We start from the raw sequence: 17,500 nt of genomic DNA on the forward strand, positions 1-17,500 counted from the left end.
ATCCTGTTGATGCTATATTTACCTTTCATTACTTCAGGGTCGATAAATAAATTATCTCATGTACAAAGGGAGTTGAAGTGGTAGAATCACCAGGATATCGGGAGTAATTTGCTCTGCCACGTTTGGTCTGGTTCTTTGTATTCTGAATTCAAATTCCAACTAGCTAGGGTTGATCTACCGACTCCAGGAACACTCCATCCACCTCAGCAACTGATTAATGCCGACAGGACGGCTTTCATTCAGGATAGATAAACTTGCAACGGCATGTCGAGGATTTCATCCAGGAGTGGATTGGTAACAGTTAAATAGAGAATGGAAGGTGGTGAGCGTACAAGAAGTAAACTCAAATTTGTTGCTGTTGTTTTGTTTAGCTCAACTAAACCGTTGAAGGCATGTCCCAGCATGGCTGCAGTTCAATGACAAATAAATGATGTACTATTATATTCATCCATTCAGATCGGACGATTTGTCGGGATCAATGTACTTCTTCTTCCACGCCAGATGTCCCCTTCGAGCAAAGAGGTATTAGTGCTTCCTCGGGGTTTTAGTCACATTGTAAAATCTCATTTGCTGAAATACTTCATCTGAGCTTGTCACGACTACAAAAGAGGACAGTAGTTCGCTATTTAAACTGGTTGATCCCGGCCGTTGACAATTTGTTGTCCATTCATCCGTTCATTATCTCGTGATATTCGCCATTGACTCAATAAATTCCGCTGCCATGATAGTTAACATCCACCATGCTGCATTTCATGATTTCAACGTATCCTAGCTCGAGTGGTAACATGCTATTTAATCTTTAGTTGGGACCCTGATAAGTGGGACCTTGTACAAGTCCCGGTCAAAGTAGACCTAGGAACAAAAGCGGCTAAGAGGTAGTTCTTCAAAAACCTGTAAGTCCCTTACAAGAGCCCCATTACCGGATGTAGTTTAAAGTCACCCCAGGACCTTATGGTATACTACCAAAACTATACTAATAGTATGTCACGATTCCCAGGCCATATATATAATTCAGATGCGGTTTTTCATTTCCGAAAAATGCTCCATTAATGTCTACATCTATATTAAGATGAATCCTTTTTATTATTTTTATGTACTCAGGCGGCGGGCTGGCAGAATCGTCAGCACCCCGGGTGAAATGCTTAGCGGTATTTCGTCTGCCGCTGCGTTCTGAGTCGACTTTGCCTTTCATCCTTTCAGAGTCGATAAATATAGTAGCAGTTACGCACTGGGGTCGATGTAATCAACTTAATCCCCTCCTCCAAGCTGCCCTTGTGGCAAAAATTTGAAATCATTACTATATGTGACTTTACAGGGCGGCGAGGTGTCAGATCCTTTAGCACGACGAGCAAAAACACTCATCGTATTTTTGCCCAACTTTACGTTCTGCGTTCAAATTCCGCCATGGTCAGCTTTGCCTTTCATCCTTTCGGGTACGATAAAATAAGTATCAGTCAAGTACTAGGCGTCGATGTAATCTTTTCTTTACTACTCTAGGCACAAGGCCCGAAGTTTTAAGGGAGGGGGCCAGTCGATTAGATCGACCCCAGTACGCAACTGGTACATAATTTATCGACCCCCGAAAGGATGAAAGGAAAAGTCGACCTCGGCGGAAATTGAACTCAGAACGTAAAGACAGACGAAATACCGCTAAGCATTTCGCCTGGTGTGTTAATGTTTCTGTCAGCTCACCGCCTTGCATCGGTGTAATCTGCTCCCGCCTCCCCCCAAAAGCTGATGGCCCTGTGCCAAAATTTGAAACCATTATTATATGTGATTTAAGTTTTGTATTTCAACCAGTGATTGAAAAACCGATCACGTTGAAAATTTAGAAGCAGCAGACGTCTGCAATATGCAATGAATAACAAGATTTTATTTTCAGTATTATCGAGTTATTTTTTTATTTAATGTATTCATGTTTTTAATTTCTAAAATAAAGATCATTTGCATTTTAATTAATAACGTCACAGTATCGACCGATGTATCGATTGCTGTTACTGTTATACACTACTCGTCACAATGCGCTTCCTCGCATTGTTGTAACTTTCGAATGATGCTATCTCGCTAGCTAGACAAGCAGGCTTGTTGCATATGAGCGACAGAGATGGAGACATTCCCCCCCTAAACGGGACGCCGTTCCATCTCAGTGTTGTTACTTTACAGCTGGGTGGACTGGGGCAGTGTGAAATAATGTGTTTTACTCAAGAACACGACGCGCAGCCGGCCTGGTAATCGAAATCAGGATCCTGCGATAGTGAGAGCAACTCTAGGCCACGCACCTTCACTAATTAATAACACAAGGCCTGAAATTTTTGGGGAGGGAGCCAGTCGATTAGATCAACCCCAGTACGCAGCTGGTGCTGAATTTATCGACCCCGGTGAACCTCAGTAGAATTTGAACTCAGAACATAAAGTCGAACGAAATGCCGCTAAGCATTTTTCTCGGTGCGGTAACGATTCCTCCAGTTTGCCGCCTTAATCGAAATCATAATATTGAATTCGAATTTTGGCCCAAAGCCAGCAATTTTGGAGGAGAGCATAAGTCGATTACATTGACCCCAGTGCTCAGCTGGTACTTATTCCTTCGATCCCAAAATGATGAAAGGCAGAGTCGACTCCGGCGTCATTTGAACCTCCAACGTAAAGGCGGATGAAATGCCGCCAAGTATTTAGTCTAGCGCGCTTACGATTCTGTCAGCTCGTCGCCTGCAAACAAAAACATAATATTAATAAGAAATAATGTTTATACATTTACCACAAAGGCACAAACAAGAAAAACCAACTTACCAACCAACCACCAAGCCAACTAACCAACTAACAATTCTCATGTTAAAAGAATTCTTCTGAGGCAACATATTGAATCGCGATGCGTTTGGATTATTTTTCTCTCTTTGTCTGTCTGAAATATCAGACCTAGCCAACCCCTTCCAGCTATCAGTTCTGCTCTACCAGCGCATTTTGACACCACCTTGTATTATTATTACTTCGTTTGTAAATCGACACAACACAGATTAGATTGTTCTCTCTTAGTAAAGATGCTAATATTTTCGGGAAGCAGATATTACAGCTCAACACAATACTGTAATATGCTATTTTATTATTACATAATGAATACTAAATAGATTATATAATAGTCTAGCTTTTATCTTTTATCTTTTATGTTTTTCAGTTATTAGATTGCGGCTATGCTGTAACACTATATTGATTAGTTTAGTCGAACAGATCGACCACAGTATTTAAAGTCTTGTACTTATTCTATCAGTCTCTTTTGTGCAATCCGTAAGTTAAGGGCACGTAAGAAAGCCAACACGTATTCTCAAGAGATGGTGGGACACACGCACAAATACAAAGACACACGTACACACACAAATGTATATACATATATATATATATATGTCTCTTTCTATATATATTTATACACACACACACACACACACACACACACACACACACACACACACACACACACACACACACACACACACACACACACACACACACACACACACACACACACACACATATGTATGTACATCGCGCTTTGACAATCAGATGATTGTAGCAACGACTTCTTTATTGCCCACAGGGGGCTAAACATAAAGGGACAGTACAAAGATAGACAAAAATACAAAAGTAAGGAAACAATAAACGAATGAAAATGATGGTATGAAAAAATGAATGGATGAAATGATGGCCACTCGGACCCCACAATCCAAATGACCTCATTGAAACTTTTTAAAAATAATTAGACACTTAATATGTCCAGGTTAAATTCTTTTAAAAGTCTTTGATAGCTTACCGTAGACTGCACTCCCCTGGAATCTATTTCTTTTTGTGAGATAATCACATTTCTCCCGTAATCCTCACTTAATCTTTGTGAGCTCTTTCAGTCCATTAATACACATTTAACTTGCGAGAGCACTCCCTCACACCCTTCAGTATCGACTTGGCCAGATTGTTTCTTTCCTCGCACAACTCATTGTAAAAAAACAGGGCGGGGGTTTGGGAATTTGGGGCTCCTGTGTGTTTGTAGCTATATTATCAGTGTCTAGAGGGGTAGGTGAGTGTTGGTGTCTGTAGGGGGAGGGAAACAGAGTGGGGCGAGGTGCGGGTTAGGATGGGGGTTAAAATCAATACAATGAGTTCTCTTTTTTCTCTTTTTCCGGCTTACCGTCTTCCATTCTTCTCTTTACTCTTCCTCCATTTGTGCCTCCTTGCCATCCTTGCCGGGCTCATTCACACTCCTTCCTGTACTATTTGTCATTGCAGAAGGTAGAAGTGCGATTTTCCTTCGGTCCTGTAGTACTGCTGGTGACTTTGTGGTCGGCGAAGAACACTTCGCTCTTATGTGGCCTTTCTGGCCACATTTATAACATCGTGGCTTCCCGTCCTCAATTATAACTCTTAATACCTCCTTCTCGCCCACCGTTATGGTGTCGACTGTTCTTTCAAAGTCCTCCAGAGCAGCCTGGATGATTATCTCCAGTGTCTGCCCTTGCCAATTCTTCGGTGGCGTTCTCGTTATTTGGAGAGCTTCTATCTTCTAAAGTTTCTGCCAGCTCACCACCTTGCTTTACTCCTATACTCTACAAGATATTATTCTAGAACGCTATCCAGGCGTAACATCGTCATATTCTTTTATTCTTTTACATGTTTCAGTCATTTGACTGCGGCCATGTTGGAGAGACCGATAGAATAAGTGCTAGGTTTACAAAAGAGTAAGCCCTGGGGTCGATTTATTCGACTAAAAAAAGCAGTGCTCCCCATGGCTGCAGTTAAAAGACTGAAACAAATAGAAGAATAAAAGAAAACACACACACACACACACACACACACACACACACACACACACACACACACATATATATATATGTACATATATATATGTACATATATATATACATATATAAACATACACTATATACAACTTCATATCTATTATATCTATGATTATTAGAGTGACAAAGGCGGCGAGCGGGCGAAATGCTTAGTGGTATTTCGTCTGTATTTACGTAGGTCGACTTTGCCTTTCATCCATTCGGGGTCGATAAATTCAGTACTAGTTGCGTACTAGGGCCGATCTAATCAACTGGCTCCCTCCCTCAAAATTTCGGGCCTTGTTCCTAGAATAGAAAAGAATAGTTAGCATGTCGGAAAAAATGCTCAGCGACATTTCTTCCGGCTTCACGTTCTGAGGTCGACTGTACTTTTCTTTCTTTCGGTGTCGGTAAAATAACTACAAATAGAGCACTGGAATCGATGTAACTGGCTTCCCCTTCCCTTCCGTAATCCTGGCCTTTTCTCAGAAAAAATTGGAAAGAATTCTTGTTATGACACGATATGAATTCATCTGGTTAAAAAAGTATCATTGAACTGAGATCAATGGAAGGCAACTGATGACTACGATATCTGGGACAATAACACATCAGAAAGATCTCCTTACAATTTAAAGGATGAATGGTTGTGCAAAAGATTATGAAAAGAATATCACTTACAGGTTTTTCTTTTTAAATAATGGCTTTCTTTACGACCTTGCCACCGAGCAGATGGCTTAGGAAAACTAACTTTAAAACTCCAGTCAGGAAGACATACATACATACATACATACATACATACATACATACATACATGCATGCATGCATGCATGCATACAGCACATACATACATAGTTCAGGTGTATACCTGTAGTTATTGGAGCCCTGGGATATGTAACACAGTGCCTAAATACTAATGTTGAGAAATTAGGCTTCTCAAAACCAGAAAGGAGAAAGCTAATTCGAAGACTACTGATCCAATCCATCACTGGAACTGTAAAAATCTGTAAAACTTTCCAGAAGTTTATCATTTAAATATATATGAGCATGTCTAGATATGCAACTATATGCATGAAAATACATACATAAAACATACAAATCTGTACATACATACGTTCGTACATACATACAAACAAACAAACATACCCTGTTGTTGATGTTGAAATTCCAATGAAGGAACCTTGGATTTAGGTTAGAAACACGTTCTTTTTCTATTGGCAAGGTTCATGTTTGGTTGATTAAAAATGTAATGGCAAGTATTTATTGACCTTTTTCTTTCCTTTAAAAATCAGCACGAACTTTCCGGACAACCCAATATTATCTATGCAATCTTTTACTTCTGAATTCATTTATTTCTTGTTATTTGTTATATTATTTCTAATAGTTCATTATTTCTATATTTATTTGCAGTTCACCATGAGCAAATCCAAATTTCACGACATGCCACTGATATCTCGAGCAGTGAAATACAAAAAGTACGTGGAAGAAAAACCACCTTCGGTAGCTTCAAATAATGTGACAAAAACATTTGAAGATATCAGTCGCCGCTTGAGCCAACGAAAGAAGTTGTTCCGTCAGCGTCGACGAATTGTGAACGTTGAGTTTTCTCTTGCTATGTTTGGCATAATTTTAATGTTAATTGAAACAGAATTGCATTCCAGAAATTACTATACGAAATCATCTCTCATATCATTTTCTATCAAATTTTCAATTTCTCTTTCAACATTAGCTCTACTGGGTGCTATAATACTTTATCATATTACTGGCATACGTTTAAGAATGACTGCAAATGGTTTGGAAGATTGGCGACTGGCAACAGATACAAGTACATATATAAAGGTGTGTACGGAACTGATAATATGTGCTATACACCCTCCACCAATGAGCATTCAAATAGAATTATCTTTTAAAGATGGTGAAAATAAAATGGTCAGTCTCGATCCCTTTCTATCCATTTTGATGTTGCTACGACTTTACATCGTTGGCAAATTTATGGTGATTCACAGCAAGTTATACAGTGATACTTCCACACAGAGTCTCGGTGCGCTCAATAAAGTGAAAATTAACTCTCCTTTTATATTCAAAGCTTTGATGTCTACAAAACCAGGGACCACTTTGATAGCTATAATGGTAATCATGTTCTTTGTGGATAGCTGGGCGATGAAGACATGCGAATTTTACTACGCCAGTAAAAACGAGAATAATTTTTCCAACTCAATGTGGTTGATAGCAATTACATTCCTTACGGTTGGTTATGGAGACGTGACACCAAATAGTTCATGCGGTCAGTTTATTTGTGTATGCACTGGGTTAATGGGAGTTGGAACAACGGCTCTGCTGGTAGCAGTGATTGCTCAGAAAATTGAACAGACTAGAGCTGAGAAATATGTGCACAATTTTGTGACGAGAGCGCATCTCGATAAATGTTACAGAAACGCGGCTGCAGACGTTGTGAAGCAGGTAATGTTTTTGTGGTGTCATCAGAAAGGCAAGAAATTATCGGAACAGCGGTTGACTCCCGCTGGTTCACTGCATTCTGTCAGTGGAAGCAAATACACAGATACTTTAAAACATAGAAGCAAGTTACTGCAATCTATTCAACTAATGCGGGTTGCCAAGAGCGAAAATATGACACTGAGAGAAAGTGCCATCGGATTAATAGAGTTGAGTAAGACTTTGGAAAACGTACTTCGGATGGTAGATGAGTTGAACACTAAGCAAAGCAACATCTGTGAAAGGGTGGTGTCTCTAGAGACTAGCACAAACCAAATAAATGATAAACTCGACGCAATACATAATTTATTACTAGGTAAATAAACATATTTAGAGATTTACCAACATTTTAAAATTAGAGACTTACAAAAAGTTTTTAAAAAATAACATTTTAAAATTAACTAGCACCAGCCTGTCACGTTGTTAGACTATTTTAGAGTTTCTTCCATGAATATCATTATTAAACCTCAACAACAGACTCTCTAAACCACTCACATTGCGGTTTAATCATCACAAATTCCTCTCGTTATCGTAGAGCTAATTTTAAGTTTGATAAAGTTTAATAAAGTTTTGATGTTATCATGTTAATTTCTGTGGTTTTCGGCATATCTTGCTCTGCAAAGATTAACCTCGCTGATTCCACCAATCACTACACTTCAAATAAAAGTTAGTGTAGCATTACTACTGATAGTGTGGCATTACTACTGTTATGTGTGTAATACAGCTAGCAATATATCAGTTACTGTAGTTATTGCTATTTCAGCTCTAATTTCCTCTTATCTAGTATTTGACTTTACTACACATTTTGTATTGTAGCAATAGTTAATGCTGAAGAAAGTGTTAGTCTAAAACATTTGTCGAGGTTTCAAAAACCGTCTGTAGAAAAACAGCCGTTGATGCTATTAACATATGCTGGTTTTAAAATAGCTGTTAGTGTTGTAAAAACCCTTGACATTCTAACAGTCGCTGATACTGTAGCAAATAGTTTTAAAACATGTTGGTGTTACGAAAATGCGAAGATTGTAACAGTTGTTTGATGCTGTTGATAAGTGTTGGCTTTGAAATACCTGTTGCGTACATCATTGGTATTGTAACAGTTGTTGATATCAGCCGCAGATTTTAATTTGAAAACTTCTGCTGCTCGCCCTGGCAAACACTGTTGATGTCGTAACTGTCGATGCTCCCCTTTTCAAGCACTGGCTTCCAATCATTTGTTGCTGTTATTTCCAGCATTGTTGGTCTTGCAACAGTTACTGATGCTGCCATAGATTTTTGTTCTAAAACATCTGCTGATATTGGAAAGCAAAATGCAAGAGGAAAGAAATGAAAGAAACACCATTGATTCTGTTTGGTGATGCATGGAATACTGAGGCATGATGACCTTCAGAATATCCAAATGCTTTTCTTATTACAGTGTATCGCAGAGCAGTGCTTTGGTGCAGGGTTCTTTAGAATGTATTGTAGCATGTTTTGTAATGTTCTGTAATGTTTATTTCTTGGCGTAGTGAAGTCGTATATTGTAATGTATTTATTTTTGTAACGTGTTATAGTGCAGTAATATTATTAACGTGTTGTGGTTTTGAAATGTTTTATTGTTGTAGTAGTAGTAGTAGTAGTAGTAGTAGTATGGTAGAAGCAACAGTAGTAGTAGTATCGGTAGTAGTAATGGTAGTAGTTGTAGTAGTAGTAGCTGTAGCAGCAGCATACTGTTTGTGTAACGTTTGTAGCATAGTATATTATGGTGTACTGTCTTATGTTCTATGTGTGCGTTTTATTTTTCACTTTGTAACATATCGTCGTTTTGAAGTGTTACTGTAGTAGAGTTAAGAGACTGTGGCACTGGCTAGAGTAAAAAAAAAACAACACATTGACAAACTTCTGTTAATGTAAAGCATATTAGTGCCGTTAAAGGAATTGGTGTTGTCGCATAGTGTTAAAACCGGTGTTGATGTTGCAGTGTGTGCTGGCGTTGCGGCAAGGCTCAGAGGTACGTCTGCACTGATGTAATCAGTAGCCGTTACTAGATCATTGATAGATCCGTTGTGCTGATGTAATATTTATTTCTTTTAATGAGGCGCAATGATAACTTTTACAGGAGGAGTGTACAATCAACTGAATCGATCTCATTGATATTATTGTTATATTATATAATATGTTATATTATAAATATTTATTTTAGTGAAACCCCAGAAAGACGAAAATCAAAGTTGACTCCGTTAAGGTATGAGATGAACCTGAAAAATGTAAAGTATTTAGTTTGACACAGAGCTATTTCGCCAATTTCTCACGCTTAATTGGTTACATGTAGATTTTGCTGAGTGATAAACAAATAATCAGTTGAACCGAACCCTTTATAATAGTGTTCTGTATTTGTTTTCAACTCTGGAAGGATGAAAGCTGAAGTTTATCCCAGCAGGATTTGAATTCAGAACCACGAGAAATGAAACTAAATACTGTAAAATGGAAACAAGAAAACAGACCTCTTCATCACGTATGTGACTGATGAACATCACAACTCGTTTCATCTAAATTTTGGAAAGTATTTCATTTGGCGCCCATCTATATAGAACGTGTCCCATAATCTTTTTGCTTACCATCTTCCATTAAAACTTTGGTTCTTCAAACTTACCCGGAAAAGCAAAGGGCAAACTTTCCGAAGCTGTCCTCCCTGAGACAATATTTCAAAACCAGGGGAAATTGTTATGCACGGTAATCAACATATTATTAGAAAAATATAATTTTGTACTAAAGCCTTATTGAACTTGCTCTTAATGTTTGTCATTTTTATACATTAAACTCTCTAATATTTTGTTTTTCATATGACAGATTACCTACTGCAGATATCTACGAGTGTGAGCTGAAAGGTTCATAGGTTGATTATGAAGGAGTGATGCTACAGCCGTGAAATCTTGCATGCATTAATTTTGACTCTTTCTTATTAATAAATGCAATTGGTTCTTTCCAGGTAAAGATATATATATATATATATATATATATATATATATATATATAGAGAGAGAGAGAGAGAGAGAGAGAGAAAGAGAGGGAGAGAGAGGAAGAGAGGTTATGCAACGATTGTGATCTTATCATGGGTGTTAACAGTGAATATCTGAAAAGGAGTCTGAAGATTGGAGGATGCGAATAAAGGACTTGCAATCAATACAGAATTGAAATTTAACAAAACACTTGTGCATTTGCCAGTTTAAAACTTCACACCGTTACAACTGCTGCTTCCACTGCTGCTATTACTACTCCTGATGCTGTTTCTGAGGCTGTTTATGTTTACAGTGGTGAACCAAATATGATAACTAACACTATGAATCACAACCAAATCCTTGAACCGTCAGCCTGTCCTAGGAATCCAGTGACGAAGTGGACTCCTTAAATAAGATCATTCACGTTCTATTAGTGTCTTGTCCACTTAAACTGAGCCACATATTGTATTAACGTAACTATTATGTAGTCAAGTCACTCTTGATTGATTTATCATTCTATCTTTTGTCTGCTATTGATTTTCTCATCTTGCCATATCAAGATATCTCCAATAACAGCGATAATAGCACGTGTGTATATATGTGTGTATAAATGCGGTGTGTATGCGTCTGCGTGTGTATGTGTGTGTTTGAATGTATGTGTGTGCTTGTGTGTGTGTGTGTGTGTGTGTGTGTGTGTGTGCAAGTGTCAATGTATGTTTGTATTCACACTTGCGTGTGTGTATTTGTCCAATTGCTCCTGGTGTTTATCTGTCTGTACCAGTGTGTTTGCATATGTATGTGAGTTCGTATATATGTATATCATTGAATGAATGTGCCTGTTTGTGTGTTTCTGTGTGTGTGTGTGTGTGTGTGTGTGCTTGAGTGTGCATGTATGTCTGTCTGTCTTTTGCATTGGGGTGTTTTTTTTATAGCAGGTGTGATGGTGTAACATCTATTATGATATGAACAAATAGAAACATGGCTACGTAAATATCACCAACAGTCAAGTACTGGGATCGAATTCAATCGATAATACGGAAGTCTTCCATGTGGAACATGGTTTCGAATACCTGGCGGTCACGCGTCCACTTCCAGGTCATTTCATCCCGCACGGTCCATCCGAGAGAACTTTTCTCCAAGTATCCTAAGGCGGACGGTACATTCATTGTGAAAACATTTGTGTACGGAACGAAGTCCGCGGGCTTGCGTACGAGCTGCCAGAATTGTTAGCACGCCGGACAAAATGCTTAGCGGCATTTCGTTCGTCTTAACGTTCTAGGTTCAAATTCCGCCGACGTCAACGTCGGGCCTTTCATCCTTTCGGGGCTGATAAAATAATAAGTACCAGTTGAACACTGGAGTCGACGTAATCGACTTATACCCTTCTTCCGAAATTGCTCCCCTTGTGCCAAAATTATTATTATTATTATTATTATTATTATTATTATTATTATTATTATTATTATTATTATTATTATTATTATATCGATTCTCGGGGAGATGAGTGGTTAAATCAATCTCGTCACTATCTGAATATGTCACAGCGAAACTAAACACTCATGTTTAATTCATATCATTGTGAAACTAAATATTCACTTGTAATTTATTTAACCTGGAGTTGTATTGCCCCGGCCAACTCCACCGTACTTCAATGTTCATTTATACTGGAGAAAGCAAGCTAAGCTAATATTATAGGTCACTTTTTGGTGAGAATATGAACTGTACTTAAATAAATGTCAGAGTTTATTTTGGACGTTTGTTAACCTTTGCGGGAAAGATTAATTTTCATTTCCTTCCTTGTATTAAAAATTTGCATCATAAGTTTTTTTTTTACGAGTTATGCTCCTTAGTTGACATATATTACTCACTTGTGCAAAGAAAAAAAAATACTTTGATATAGTTTCTGTATAATTTCTCAATTCAAATCCTGCAAGAGCTACACTTTGCGTCTTATTCTTCCTCGGCTAGAAAAAGTAAACCAAACCTAAACAAAACAAACCTCTAGAATTGGCAACGATAAGAATCGCAGATATTTCTCGACCAAAAATTTTGTTGGCGTCGCTGTCAAGTTTTGAATATTGGGTTAGATGTTATATACCATTTAATCTCATTCCTTTCTTTATATGTGAGTTCGAATTCCACTGAAGTTGACTTTAACCTTTTGATCTGCCGAATTGTTTTACTTCGTAGAATATGGCTCAAGAATACTTCGTAGAATATGGCTCAAGAATATAGCCTCAAGACCAAGTTATGTATTGGGGTGAATTTATTAGGAAGATCTTCCTCGCTTACAGATTTATGGCTTCATGGGGTTCTGCTAGTGTCAGACTAATAACAGACTATGACGAACACTCAGTAAGTTTAGTTCAAAAGGATTCTTCTACTCCTAGATGTGGACTCACATCATTTACGTCACTGGGATGTTATTAGGAAAGACACGAATATCACAGCGCCATTTTGTTCTTCTCCATCAATTAATTTGTGACTGTGTGTTATGTATTTATATGTGAAGTATTTTTACTTATATTGTCTGAATCTTCGGATTTTGGGATTCGGTGGAATAATGATTCCTAACAATGTTAGCCGTCTTTCTCCCATGTTTCCATTACATGGAAAAATGCGAGCAAGAAAAATAATATTCTTCAGTTTATAAGCCTGGAAAATTACAGGGCAAGTTATTACACCTGGAAAAGTTCAGAACAACTCATTACATCTGGTAAAGTACAAAACAAGTAAATTTTTGCTTAAAATATTGCAGCTAAGGATAAAATTTCAAATAAAATGTTTAGATTTAGAAAATATTAGCTTTTATTAAAACTAAAAATTTTATTACAAATTATTACTTCTATTTGTTATTATTTACTGCTTCTATTAAAAAAAAAAATAACTCAAAATATATTTTGCACTTTAAAAAAATTCATTTTTAAAATTATTAATTAATAATTAGAAATTTGAAAATAGGTTATAAAAAATGATAGTAGTACATAATTAGTTAGTACAATAAATAGAATAATACAAAAAATAATTATATATTGCAGTAAAATCTACTTATAACAACAAGTTCACAGTAAAATTTGCTTGAGTTATTGCCTAAGTTATTACTCAGTCTTCACATTTCTAGTCTTGACCCAGTGCCTATTTTTTATATAAGGAATTTGTCTACCATATATACTATCCTACTTAGCATAAAACTTTAGCTATATTGGTAATTCTGGCTCTCATTTTTTAAGCATTCTAGTGTGTCAATATTTTAACAAAATGATGGTACCTTTTTTAATTATAATGTTACAGTGTAAATTAAAATCAAATAAGTTTTAATAATCAAATTTTATCCTTTGCTGCAATATCTTAAGTAAAGATTTTCTTGTTCTGTACTTTATCAAATGTAATGAGTTGTCCTGAACTTTTTCAAGTGTAATAACCTGTCCTGTAATTTTCTAGGTTTATAATCTTAAGAATATTATTTCTCTTGCTAGCATTTTTCCATGTTTTTTCCAGGCTGTGCTATAATGCTAATTAATAATGCGTCAAATGTCTCAATTAGCGGTGTCATTGGTAATTTCTTTTCCTTACCTCAATGACGCTGGTGACATATATACTACAAATCCCCTTATAGAACTATATTCATAAAAAAGTATAGAACTATATTATCACCCTCAAATTTGAGAAACAAACACTCATAAAATGTTTCTTTTAAAACTTCAATGCATGAGATTGATACCATGAAATTCCTCGAATGGAGCTCCATCATCTCAGCTTAATTAAGATATAATTTGCTTTTAAAATAAAAAAGATAATTAGACTTAAATCCAATTTTTCCTTATATTTTTTCATTATATTTTACTTCATAACTTCTTTTCAACAAATTTTTGCTGCATGGGACCAAAACTATAAAATTATTCATGCTTTCTTCTATCATTGAAACTAAGATAAATATATTTTGCTTTTAAAATAAAAAAGTAATTTAGATTTAAACTTGATTGGTGGCGTTACTTACTCTCCTATAACGTTGCTACAAATTTTGATGTAAACTTTTTTTTTACTGGACCAAACCTCAATTTTGTTATGCCAAAATGTAGCTAGGGACCAGTCCCCTTCAAAAATGTTAACAGTTTTCAGTTTGGTTAAGAACTGGATTAGCAACAAGCTCTGAATGGTGCTGCGTGTGAGTAAATTGCGGCCTTAAGAATATTATTCAACTACGATAGTAGTTGAATGATTAAAGAAGTATTTTCTATTGCTACAGACCACGGCGGTATGAGTAACAAAGTCTCTCTCTCCCAAAAGGATTTGAATTGGGATTTTTGAGGTAATACCTCATCCTATGAGGTGAATTTTATCCTCGTTAAAATTTGAAACCAACTCCTAACGAATTCTCTAAATACTGTATCATAAAAAAGTTATGATACAAAAATAGTAATTCAATATAAGTTGTTAAGAACATTCCATGAATGTTTTAAAGCATTATAACTATTTGGTTAATTAAAATATCATAACACTTTAACTAATATTGCTGAGTGTGTTCGGTAGAATCAAAGATATATTTTAATACCCAGTTCAAGTTCTAATGCACTTTCAATTCGTCCTTGATATTAAAACGGTTACTCTCTGCTTATCTTGAAACGAAATTAATTACTATAAAAACAATTCATTACGTAGGCTGACTGCAAAATATTTGGAGGGAGAGTGTATTATCGATTAAACTGGTTTCATTATCATTATATTATTTTTGCTGTTGTTTAGTCCCAGGTCAGCAATATCTATGCCAACCTATTCTCAGAGGTGTTCCATTCATGACTATCCCGTCTTCGCACGTATAATGATGTACCCAGGCCCTACATGATCCTATTTAATCTTTTTGCCTTTTGGGGATTTGATTTGAGGGTGGTTTGATTGCTATTTCTTGTAGGTAAAGAGATTACAGAGAGACTCTATTGTTGGCACTTAGACCTCTTTCATTAGATCACAGTTTTGCTTTAATAATCTTATCTGAATGAACATTTTTAGGCCATCCTTTTTTAGGTCCTTCTTCGGTTACGGTGAGCAGCGCGCTCCCTAGAAAAGGCTGCTCAGTTGTATGGTCTCGGGTGCTCATTTTGCTAGAGTTAGAAAACAGAATATAATAAGGTAAAACGATGGAACGGGAAGAATATATTTGTGTCGGCAGAATGTACCACTAATGATTTAAACATCTTCATAGTGTTTATTTTTTATTTCAAAAATTGCCAGCGACACACTTTGCACCTAATAAGTTTTACAACAATATCTTAAGTGCTGGCATCAATAAAAATCGTTAATAAATTTTGTGCCCAGAGGAACGAAAGAAGTCTAACGTTTCGGAGAGAAAATTTTCATCGGAGAGGAAAAATTTCCTATATTAGGAAAGCTGAAGAAGAAAGGAAGCAGGAAGAAGGAAAACAGGAAATAAGAGGAGGGAAGGGACAAGTAATAAGGGTTAGCACAGAAGGAAACGGTCAGAGCGAGGGGAAGATGAAAAGAACGCGAAAACAGGTAATTATTACATTTCTTCTACATGATAGTTTCTATAAAAACGTTTTATCAGCGCTGAGAGGTTTCGTTATGGCATGCATTTTGAAACAGTATAAAAATATCATCGTATATAAATTGATTCATTATGTACATACAAAGATTTAAGATTTACAAAGTAAGAGAAGGCGCAGTGATATTTGTTTGTTTTTTAAGAGCCCGTGATTATTAGCGATATATGTAAGTGCGAAACATGTACAATTGAATACCGTGGCATCATTACCATTTCAGTATCATTTTCCTTGTTAAAGCAGCGAGCTGGCTGAATTAATTGTTAGCGGCATTCTACGTTCTGAGTGCAAATTCCGCCTTTCGTCTTTTCGTAGGGTCGATAAAATAAGCACCAGCTGAGCACTGGGGTCTATGTAATCAGCTTACCCCTCCCCCGAAATTGCTAGCCTTGGGCCAAAATTTGAAACCTATGTCAAACTCCTCTTTGTCATCAACGGCGTTGTTCTTGTGGCTGCGTCATCTGTTATTGTTCTTGAATAAGGTTAAGCTTGAGTGTACCGAGTCCAAGAGACGGTTTCAATTTCTTCGAGAGGCATGAACAAAACATTGACGAAATATCGTTGCGAAATATTACTGTAGCATGTTCTTGGATAAATGAGATTGCATGCAATTTAGAAATAACAGCTGAAATGTAAAAAGCACAAAAGACTGACATCGTATCATACTCAGACATCGTGTCATACTCAATAATCCTACAAATGCTTTAGAAATTTTGGATCTTGTTCAAAACGGAGGGAAGGAGCAAGTCAATTAGGGTTAGGGTTAGGGTTAGGGTTAGGGAAAACGAACACACGTGTGTTGCCTCTGCAAAATGTCAGAAGTAATGGAGATTAAATACGCTTTACACCGCTTAAAGTGCCAAAGGAGTAAGTGTAAACAGCTGAATACTTGTCAGTGATTGGTTGAAATTATCGAAATAAGACAATTTTTTACATGAAATAAATCCGAATACAAAATTTTTTCTGTTCTATAACACAAAATAGATAAGTATACGAAGTTTGAAAGTCTTTCGGTACCAAAAACACTACATAAAACATAAATGAAAACTGGTGCCCCCGTTTTGAACAAGATCCGAAATTTTATTTCTCGCCGATGAAAAGTTCCACTCCAAAAAGGTAAATTTCATTCTCTCGAAACTTACAATTTATTCCTCAGTAAGAACACTTTCTAGCACTATTTGTCTTCGCAGAACATGACTTGCTCCTTCGGATGATACCGTCTTCTTCTTATCTAGATTCCTCTTTCATCTTTCCCAGGTCGATAAAACAATGTACGAGGCACAGCCATGGCTGTGTGTTTTAAGAGATCCACTTTGCAACTATGTGGTTCCGGGTGCGATCTCAATGCATGCTACCTTGGGTAAGTGTCTTCTATCATTCGCTCGAGTTGACGAGTTCCTTGTGAACGGAATTTGCTAAACTGAAGCTGTGTCAAAGCTCGCCTCTTGCATCTATCTATCTATCTATCTATCTATCTATCTATCTATCTATCTATCTATCTATCTATCTATCCCATCTTTGTTGAGCCCTGTGTGGCTAATAAAAGAAATGTATGTATGTATGTATGTATGTATGTATGTATGTATGTATGTATGTATGTATCTATCTATCTATCTATCTGTCTGTCTGTCTGTCTGTCTGTCTGTCTGTCTGTCTATCT

General features: G+C 36.7%; 1 pseudogene across 1 annotated transcript in view; it reads left to right on the forward strand.

The window, feature by feature from the left end:
* Positions 1–10,073, forward strand: part of LOC106882496 (small conductance calcium-activated potassium channel protein 2 pseudogene) — a 33,993-nt pseudogene extending 23,920 nt beyond the window's left edge. The window contains exon 2 of the transcript XR_016244675.1: positions 6,225–10,073. The product of XR_016244675.1 is annotated as a small conductance calcium-activated potassium channel protein 2 pseudogene (transcript). The remainder of the gene's footprint in view (positions 1–6,224) is intronic.
* Positions 10,074–17,500: the final 7,427 nt, after the last annotated feature.

Source organism: Octopus bimaculoides, chromosome 16, assembly GCF_046866305.1.
Source record: "Octopus bimaculoides isolate indiv1 chromosome 16, ASM4686630v1, whole genome shotgun sequence".
Lineage (NCBI taxonomy): Eukaryota > Metazoa > Mollusca > Cephalopoda > Octopoda > Octopodidae > Octopus > Octopus bimaculoides.